Raw genomic sequence first — 10282 nt, forward strand, 5'->3', positions numbered from 1 at the left:
TTCTCCTTTCTCTTCTGCAGTTCATTGTTCCTTTTCTCTTCCATTTCTGTTAGCTTTGCTATTATGACTATTCTAAATTCTTTATCAGACATTTCCATGATTTCCATTGAACTGTCTGTGGATGAAGAGGAGTTATTCTTTTCCCTTGGAGGAGAGGTATTTTCTTGCTTTCCTGTATTTCTTGTGGCCCTGCAGTGATTTCTAGTCATCCAGTGGATGTAATTATTATTATTTTTTTAAATGTTTGGAGAGGTTTTTGCTATAGGGTGCAAGCACTCGCCAGATAGAGAGAGACAAAAAGTGAGAAATCACCCCCCAGAAGGGATGGCCACACCCCAAACCCTTCTCCATTCTCAGGATCTTGGGCACGCACACACATGCACCCAGTGTGAGTTTTGAGCCACTGGGTCTGGGACACGAACCACGGTCAACTACATGGGAGTCCAGCGACATAGTCATTACGCCAACTGCTGGTCCCATGATGGATGTAATTCTTGAAGTTCAATCTGCATTTTCAAGAGTGTGCAGAAGGAGGTGATCTAGAATCTTTTTGCAATTCCGTTTTTACCCCTTGGGCAGCAGATCCATTGGATATTGAGGAATGTTAACCCTAATAGTATTTGGATGTTTGGCTATAGTTCCCTTAGATCTGTCTAGAAACACAGTAAATGGAGATTGAGGAGTAGAATGATTAGATAAAAGAAAAAGAAAAGGGGGACCAGCAGGTGGCGTGTTGGTTAAAGCGCTGGACACTCCCACATAGCCAACCCTGGTTTGAGTCCCAGACCGGGTGGCTTGCATTCTCACTCTCTGGTCAAATTAAAATAAGTGGATGAATAAATAAAATTAAATAATTTTTTTTTTTAAAAAGGAAACAGAAAAAAAGAAACAGAAAAAGAAGAAAAACAAACAACCCCAAAATGTATTTATTTATTTATTTTAATAAAAGCAAAAAACAAACAAACAAACAAACACACAGCATGCAAGCATGGTGCACCAAATCACTAGTTCTCAGGAGCCATAGAGGAGTCTTCTGAAGGCTGCCTCTTCCCTCTCCACTCGAGTTTGTGGAGGAGTCTTCTCTCTCAGTCTGCTTCTTGTTTGTGTACAGAAATGCTGCAGATTTTTGTTTGTTGATTTTGTATCCTGCCACTTTACTGTATTCATTTGTCACTTCCAGGTGTTTTTACTTTTTATGTAGATTCTTTTGGATTTTCTATACATATAATCATGTCATCTACAAATAGAAACAATTTCACTTCTTTCTCTATTTGAATGCCTTTTATTTTATTCTCTTATCTGATTGCATTGGCTAGGACTTCCAGTACTATACTGAAAAGAAATGGAGAAAGTGGACAGCCTTGTCTTGTTCCAGTCTTTAGTGGAAAAGCTTTTCCCCATTCATTATGATGTTAGCTATAGTTTTTCATATACGGCTTTTATTGTGTTGAGAAAAGTCCCTTCTATACTGATTTTGCTGAGAGTCTTAATCATGAAAGGATGCTGTATTTTATCAAACACTTTTTCTGTAGCCATTGATATGATCATATGTCTTTTTATCTTTCTTTCTGTTAATATGGTATATTACATATATAGTTTTGCATATGTTGAACCATCCTTGCATCCCTGAAATAAAGCCTTCTTGGTCGGGATGTATACTCTTTGTTATGTGTGGTTGGATATGATTTGCTAGTATCTCGTTGAGAATTTTTGCATTTATATTCATAAAAGATATTAGTCTTTAGTTTTTATTTTGTGTATGTGTTTTTGTTTTTGTATGTCCTTGTCATTTTTGGAATGAGGTCGATGGAGACTTCATAAAATGAATTTGGGAGGGTTTTGTCCTTTTGGATCATTATCAGTAGTATAAGTAGAATGGGGGTAAGCTGTCCCGAACCCGCGGGACGAATCGGGCACGGAAACTCGAGCGAGGGGGCGGAGGTCTGGAACCGGCGCAGCGTCTCAGCACGGGAGCGAAAGAAGTATCACAGCTCACATAGTGTCACAGCTCTTTGATGTAAAGGTTTCGCTCATTTATTGAGGGCTAGAGCGCTTTCTTATATACACAAGGTAGAGGGAGGTAGGCGGGGTTTACAGCGGACCTTATTGAGGACCTGCCAGCTCTGTGTGAACCAGGGGGTCTGCATTCCTGGTGTCTGTGTCAAGGTCGCACTGGCCATTTTTAAGCAGTGAAGGTCATGACAGCCATTTTGATGTGGGCGGCTCCCCACAGTAAGCTCCTCTTTAAAATTTTTTAGATTTCAGAAATGAAGCCATTGGGACCACGGCTTTTCTTTGTTGGGAGTTTATTGCTGATTCAATCTCATGGCTTGTTACTGGTCTATTTATGCTTTCTGTGTCTTCCTGACTCAATATGTGTCTAGAAATTTATCCATCTCATCAACAAACAGAGTTTTTTTGTTTGTTGGTGTATGGTCACTCATACCATTCTCTAATGACCTTTTGTATTTCTGTTATATCCATTGTAATATTGCCTGTTTCACTGTTAATTTATCTGGTTCCTTTTTCTCTTAATCTTAGTCTAGCTAACAGTGTGTCAATTTTGTTTATCTTCTCAGAGAACCGGTTTCTAGTTTCGTTTATTTTTTGTACAGTTTGTTTATTCTCTATTTCATTTATTTCTGCTTTATTATTTCTTTTCTCTTGGCATTTTTAAAGAATTATTTTAACTTTGTATATTTTATTTTTATTTATTTATTTTAATTTGACCAGAGAGGGAGGGGGGGGGAGAGAGAGAGAGAGAGATGGAAAGAAAGAAAGCCACCAGGTCCGAGACTCAAACCGTGGTCATCCATGTTGGAGTCCAGCGTCCTTAACCACTCCACCTGCTGGCCCCATTTTTTTGTTTTTAAAGTTCCCTGATGTGTGTTGTAGGTTGTCTATTTGCCACCTTTCCATCTTCTTATGCACACTAACTGCTATGAACTTCCCCCTTATGACTGCTTTTATTTTGTCCAATAGCTTATGGAAACTCATGTATTTGCTATCATCTATTTCAATTAATCTTTTTTAAAATTTTATTTATTCATTCATTTGTTTTAATTTCACCAGAGAGAAACACAGAGAGAGAGTGAGAGAGAAAGTGAAAAAGCAAGCCACCAGGTCTAGGACTTGAATCATGCTCAGACACGTGGGAGTGTCCAGTGCCTTAACCACCATACCACCTGCTGGTCCCCTATTTCAATGAATCTTGATTTCAATATTAATTTCTTCAGTGGTAGTTAAGTCATTTAGGAATAGGTTGTTTAGTTTCTATATGTTTGTTTAAGGTGGTTGTTTTGTTTTGTTTTCTTTTTTTACTGACTTTAATTTCAAGTTTAATTCCATCATGGCCAGAGAAGATGCTGGTTATAGTTTCTATGCCTTTGAACTTGTGAAGGCTTATTTTGTGCCCTAGTTAAACCAGCCTTTGTAAAGGTTCCATGTGGGAGTTAGAAAAACGTATATTGTATGGTTGTTTATGGACATCTATAGATGTCTGTCAAATCCAATTCATTTATGGTGTCATTTATATCCTATATCTCTTTGCTTATTTATTTATTTTTTTTTGGTAGATAAGCTGTCCAAAGGAGATAGTGGGGTATTGAGACTCCCAATTTTTAATGTGTTGCAGTCTATCTCTCCCTTTAGATGTAGCAGTCTTTCTTTCACATATTTAGGTACTCTTGAGTTGGGTGCATAGATAATGATAATTGTTATAGCTTCTTGGTGAATTGGCTCACTTAGTACTATATAACGTCTTTCTTTCTCTCTTCCAGTTTTTGTCTTACAACATATTTTGTCTGATAATTGGTTTCACAACTCCAGCCTTGTTTTGATTTCCATTTGCATGGGATATCTTTTTCCAGTCCTTCACTTTTAGTCTCTATATGTCTTTATCCCATGAGGTATGTTTCTTGTAGACAACAAATAGAGGATTTCTAGGGTTTTGTGTGCGTGTGTGTTTTGGAGAGGTTTTTCGCTATAGGGCACATGCACTCGCCAGACAGACAGAGAGAGACACAGAGAGACAGAAAGTGAGAAATTACCCCCCAGGGAGATGGCCACGCCACAACCCCTTCTCCTCCATTCTCCTCTTGGGATCTTGGGCACGCACACACACACGCCCTGCATGAGTTTTAAGCCACTGGATCTGGGACACAAACCGCAGTCAACTACGTGGGAGTACATCGACATAGCCATTACGTTAACTGCCGGTCCCCTGTGTGTGTGTTTTAATCCGTTCAGCCAGTCTGTGTCTTTTGATTGGAGAATTTAGTCCATTACCATTCAACATAATTATTGATATTTGTGAACTTGCCCCTGTCATTTTTGTTAGCCATTTTCTTGTTTTTTGTTTGTTCTCTAATTTCTGTTGGTCTTTCTTTAGTTTTCCTACTATAGTACTTCCTTCGGTATGTCTTGAAAGATGATTTAGTATTGGTGAATTCTTTTAGTTTTTGTTTGTCTGAGGATGGTTTTCTTGGTTTTTCCCATTTAAAGGACAATCTTGCCAAGTATAGTGTTCTTTGTTGAAATAGTTTTTCTTTTAGTCTTCTGAATATGTCTTCTCATTCTTTCCTTGCCTGCATTGTTTTTTTGTTTTTTTTTTTTTTGGGGGGGGGAGAGATTTTCACTGTAGGGCGCGTGCGCTCGCCAGACCGACAGAGAGAGAGACATAGAGGCAGAAAGCGAGAAATCACCCCCCAGGGGGGATGGTCACGCCGCAATCCCTTCTCCTCCATTCTCCTCTCGGGATCTTGGGCACACACGCACACGCCCGGCGTGAGTTTTAAGCCACCGGGTCCGGGACACGAACCACGGTCGACTATGTGGGAGTCCAGCGACATAGCCATTACGCTAACTGCTGGTTCCTGCATTGTTTTGATTGAGAGGTCTAATGTTAGCTGAATAGGACAACTTCTCTAAGTGACTTGACATTTCTCTTGCCATTTTTAGAATCTTGTCTTTGTTTTTTTTTTGTTTTGTTTTGTTTTGTTTTGTTTTACCAATGTAGCTATGATATGCCATGGAGAGGATCTTCTTATATGTTGAATCTGTTTTAAGGTCCTTTGTGTCTTTGGGTCTGGATATCTGATTGCTTTTCTAATTTTTTTTTGGGGGGGGGAGAGGTTTTTGCTATAGGGCACATGCACTCACCAGACAGAGAGAGACAGAGAGACAAAGTGAGAAATCACCCCCCAGGGGGGATGGCCACATCGCAATCCCTTCTCCTCCATTTTCCTCTCGGGATCTTGGGCACGCATGCACACGCGCCCGGCATGAGTTTTAAGTCACCGGGTCCTGGACGCGAACCACGGTTGACTACGTGGGAGTCCAGCGACATAGCCATTACGCTAACTGCTGGTCCCGCTTTTCTAGTTTTGGAAAGTTTTCTTTACATATCTCATAGAATAGATTTTCTACGCTCTTATCTGATCCTTCACTTCTGTAATACCTGTTATTCAGATATTGGGAATTTAATAGCGTCCAGTATTTCCTGCATGTTACCCTCACTTTTAGAAATTATTTTTTCATTAATTTTGGTGGTTTTATCTAAGTTTTTGTCTTCCAGATCAGAAATTCTGTCTTCTGTGTACTCCAGTCTGACATTAATACTTTCAGGGGAGGTCTTGATTTCCTATATTACTATCTTCACCTCTAGAAATTCTGATTGGTTCTTTTTTTTTTTTTTGAGAGTTTTTTTTTTTTTTTTTTTTTGGCTATAGGGCGTGCGTGTTTGCCAGACAGAGATAGAGAGATAGAAAGTGAGAAATCACCCCGCCAGGGGGATGGCCACGCCGCAATCCCTTCTCCTCCATCCTCCCGGGATTTTGGGCACGCATGCACACGTGCCCAACAGGAGTTTAAGCCACCGGGTCCGGGACTCGAACCACAGTCGACTATGTGGGAGTCCAGCAACATAGCCATTACGCTAACTGCTGGTCCCTGATTGGTTCTTTTTTATGGTGTTTATCTCCTTCAAATCCTGGAAAGACTTCCTCATCTCTGTCACCATGAATATTCTGAATTCTTTTGTGCTGTGGTTGGAGAATTGTTTTCTGTTCCTTTAAGGGAGAGATGTTTCCTTGTTTTCCCTTATTTATTGTGCTTTTGTGCTGGTTTTTAGCCATTTCATGAATTATATGCTTCCTAATTTTCTGGTGTCAATTCTGTAGTCTCAGGGGAAACAAGAGCTCTTCTTCTCAGATGTGTTCTTGGTAGGGAGCCTTGTCTTCCATTCAGTGAAGGATATATATAACCAGCTTTAGGTGTTGATTCCTTTCCCAGTCTCCCAGGATCAGATGTATGGAGCCAAGATGGAGATTCAACAGGAGGAGGGAGTAGGAGTTGCATGGTGTAGTTCAGTACACTATGAAATATCAAAATACTCTTGGGTGGGCAGAAAGCAGTGAGAGGTCCAATTTGACCTTCCTGCCTCAGTTTGTCTTACTCCTGCTGCTCCCTGCTCCATGGTGCAGGCTCAGGGATTACTGCCAGCAAGGAATGTGGTAGGGTCAGTTCTGGGCAGGTCAGAAGGCAGCAAGAGATCTGAGGCAGACTCCCAGCCTCAGTTTATCTTAATCACTGCTGCAGCTCCCTGTTCCATGGCACAAGCTCAGGGGGTTAATCTCTTGCTGTCATTTTTAATGGAATTGCCTTGAATATATAAATGTTCCTAACAATAGACACAGTATATTTCCTGGCCAGATATGCTCTTTTGTGGAAAGGGCATAAATCAGTACATACATGTGAGGGTTAAATTGTTTCAATAACTGTCTGATTTCAGTTGCTGGAAGAAGCCAGGAAGAATGTGGGATTTGTGATGGTAAAGTTAATAACAAAACATCTGGTGAGGTGGTGGGAGTGTGTAGGGGAGTAAAGGAGCTAGAGAGTGACTAGAGAAGATAATGAATAGTTAATATGGATATCAGTTACCTCTAAGGATGTAGGAATTAGTTGTATTACTCAGGCTGGGCACATGTTTGCAGACCCAGTGTTATTGGAGTTTTATCTCTTGGGTGACATGTTCTGTTACTGTTTCATAAATGTTATCAAGCAAGTTGAAGAAAGTAGGAAGTGATGTAATGATAACAGAATAGTGGAGTGTGAATGCATGGATTGTTAGACAAGGGAATATGGTCAAGATGGGGGAGTAGTGTGGAGCAGTTATGTCCCAGTCCCAGCTGTTAAGCATGACAGGAAAAGGAGTTTTAGGCCTTTGTGTAAGGATAATTCTACCCAAAGGAGTGGTGACAAAACATTTTAGAACTTGGGAGTGGTAAGGAAAACATTTTAGAACTGTGAATGTATTAGATGTCACTGCCATTGAATCTCATAAAGTGATTAATGTTTTATGAATTATATCTCAACAAACATATTGTTTAAATAATGAAGGCTGACCACAAAATTTAGCAGTTAAAGGAGCTGAACCACACACGGCCACTTATAGTTCAAATCCTGGTCCTAGAGGCTTGAAAAACACACCAGATGTTTGTGCACATGTGCTCAAAGTTCAGACAGGATGAAGAAATGGAGAAGGGAAGGGACCAGCAGATTTCCTAATGGTTACGTCACTGTGCTCCCACATAGTTGACCGTGGTTCAAGCCCCGAACTTGGGGGCTTAAAACACACTGGTGTGCATGCGTGCATGCCCAGGACCCAAGAGGAGAATGAAGGAGAAGGAATTGTGGGGTGGCCATCTCCTCTGGGGGGTGATTTCTCACTTTCTGTGTCTCTGTCTGCTCTGTCTCTCTGGTGAGTGCACATACCTTATTTTTAAAAAATCTCTCTTGGGAACCAGCAGTTAGCGTAATGGCTGTGTCGCTGGACTCCCACGTAGTCGACCGCGGTTCGTGTCCCGGACCCAGTGGCTTAAAACTCACGCCGGGTGCGTGTGCGTGCGTGCCCAAGGTCTTGAGAGGAGAATGGAGGAGAAGGGATTGCGGCGTGACCATCCCCCCTGGGGGGTGATTTCTCGCTTTCTGTCTCTATGTCTCTCTCTGTCTGTCTGGCGAGCGCACGCGCCCGACAGTGTAAATCTCTCCAAAAACAAAAAAAAAAAAAAAAAAAATGAAAAGGAAAAAAAAAAAAAAAAAGAAATGGGATAGTGTTCTCAACTGGTCTGGTCTGAGGTGTATTTTGTGTTGGGTAAATTCTCTTTAGAAGCCAAATGATGTATAGCAATTAATGTTTTTAAAATAATAATAATAAATAAAAATAAAATGGAAATAAAAAACCAGATCTGATGTTGTATAAATGGAATAAAACAAATAACCAAGAGAAATTATTTACAAACTATTCCATCTTACTAATATGTGAATAAGACTTAAACTGGGGAAATACTAAGAACCCAGTAGGAAAATGGGCAAAATATTGAACCACTCATAAAAGCAAAGAAATAATGGCTCTTGAAAATATGAAAAAAAAGTTCTCCATTTCATTTACAATGCAGGAAATGTAAATTAAAACACCTACATACTATTCTGGTCATACTTTATTTAATTTAATATTTCTTTTTAAACTTGCTATGGGGCACATGTTTTCATGGGGGGGGGGGGGCATGTAAAAAAAAACAACCTGCCAGGTCTGGGACTTGAACGTTGGCCATGTCAGAGTCCAACACCTGTTAGCCTCAATTTCGGTCATATTCTAAACAGTTTTGGCATATCAGATTCCATCATCTACCGATCCCTAAACAGTCATTTTCTGTTAATTCCTGGAAGATTTTATCTCCTTGTTTTACCAGCAATGCAGTACCCCGTGGTAATAGCGGGCATTTATTAGCCACGCCAATGAAAATTTTCGCTTGATTTTTCAGGGAAAGGTAAGAGCGATCCTGAGTGTAAAAGTCCCCTTACCACCTAGAGGCACCGGACGGTAGATTTGCCCTCCGGCTTTGCGGGAAGCGTAGCCAGCAAGCTAAGTAACAGCTTCGCTCGGAAGTTCCTCCAGCGCTCTGGGAAGGGCAGTCCTGACGCTCTAGGAGTAAAGGTCACTTCCACCGGCTTAGACAGGCGGATGGGGCATTCTGGGAATTGTAGTCCGACGCTCTGTGGCGTTGAGGTCACGTCTACCCGGCCGGATAGGCGGGTCCGCGGCATTCTGGGAAGTGTAGTCCAGAGGTTCTGACTGGCGGACACGTCCAATCGCACAGGCGGGCGGGTCTGAGGGCTTCTGGGAAGTGTAGTCCAGAGGTTCTGACTGGCGGACACGTCCAATCGCACAGGCGGGCGGGTCTGAGGGCTTCTGGGAAGTGTAGTCCTTACGCTCTGTGGACGTCCCCGGGACCTCCGCGGGGGCCCGAAGCGAGCCGTCTTCAGGGGAAAAGAAGCCTCGGGTAGAGTGGAGGTTTGGCCGGGCAAGGGCAGAGGTTTCCCCGGGTGGACCTTCTTGCGTCTGGGGCTGTCCTGGCGTCCAAGGAGATTTGAGACTTGGTCAGGTCGTGTGTGTCGCCGGTAGTGAGGGGTCCTGGGGCTCTCAGCCCGCCTAATCCACCCCACACGCGGCCACTTCCTCAGGTGTGACGTAGGAGGGTTACTTGTTCTTTTTGAGAGGATTTTGCTACAGGGCGCGTGCGCTCTCCAGACAGACAGAGAGACAGAGACAGAAAGCGAGAAATCACCCCCCAGGGGGGATGGTCACCGCAGTCCCTTCTCCTCCATTCTCCTCTCGGGATCTTGGGCACACACGCACACGCGCCCGGCGTGAGTTTTAGTCGACTACATGGGAGTCCAGCGACGTAGCCATTACGCTAATTGCTGATCCCAGATTACTTGTTCTTCCTGAGCGTGCTTCTCTCTTCTCTCTCTCTCTCTCTCTTTTTTTTTTTTGAGTGGTTTTTGCTATAGGGCGCCTGCGCTCGCCAGACAGAGAGAGAGAGACAGAGACAGAGAGAGAGACAGAGAGATAGAAAGCGAGAAATCACCCCCCAGGGGGGATCGCCAGCTGCAATCCCTTCTCCTCCATTGTCCTCCTCCATTTGCCTCTTGGGCACGCACGCACACGCGCCCCGGCGTGAGTTTAAACCACTGGGCCCGGGACTCGGACCACGGTCGACTATGTGGGAGTCCAGCGACATAGCCGTTATGCTACCTGCTGGTCCCCGCCCTTCTCTTCTTTAAAATGGTCTTAGTGAAATTATTTGGAGAACTGAAATAAAAAAGTGAAAGCCTTAATAACTTCCAATCGCAAAGTGAACGGTGCTGTCTTGTTATTGTTAGTTTCCTGTGAAGCGATCAGAGCTCCAGCTGCAGTGGCCTGGCCCTTCTTGGTGGTCCC

General features: G+C 42.6%; 1 protein-coding gene across 1 annotated transcript in view; it reads left to right on the forward strand.

Annotated features, from left to right (window-relative positions):
- The window catches only part of LOC102469635 (zinc finger protein 45), a 77553-nt gene that overhangs the window by 44627 nt on the left and 22644 nt on the right, over positions 1–10282 (forward strand). The window lies entirely within an intron of this gene.

Source organism: Tupaia chinensis, unplaced genomic scaffold (genome assembly GCF_000334495.1).
Source record: "Tupaia chinensis unplaced genomic scaffold, TupChi_1.0 Scaffold000067_1, whole genome shotgun sequence".
In the NCBI taxonomy this organism is placed as follows: domain Eukaryota; kingdom Metazoa; phylum Chordata; class Mammalia; order Scandentia; family Tupaiidae; genus Tupaia; species Tupaia belangeri.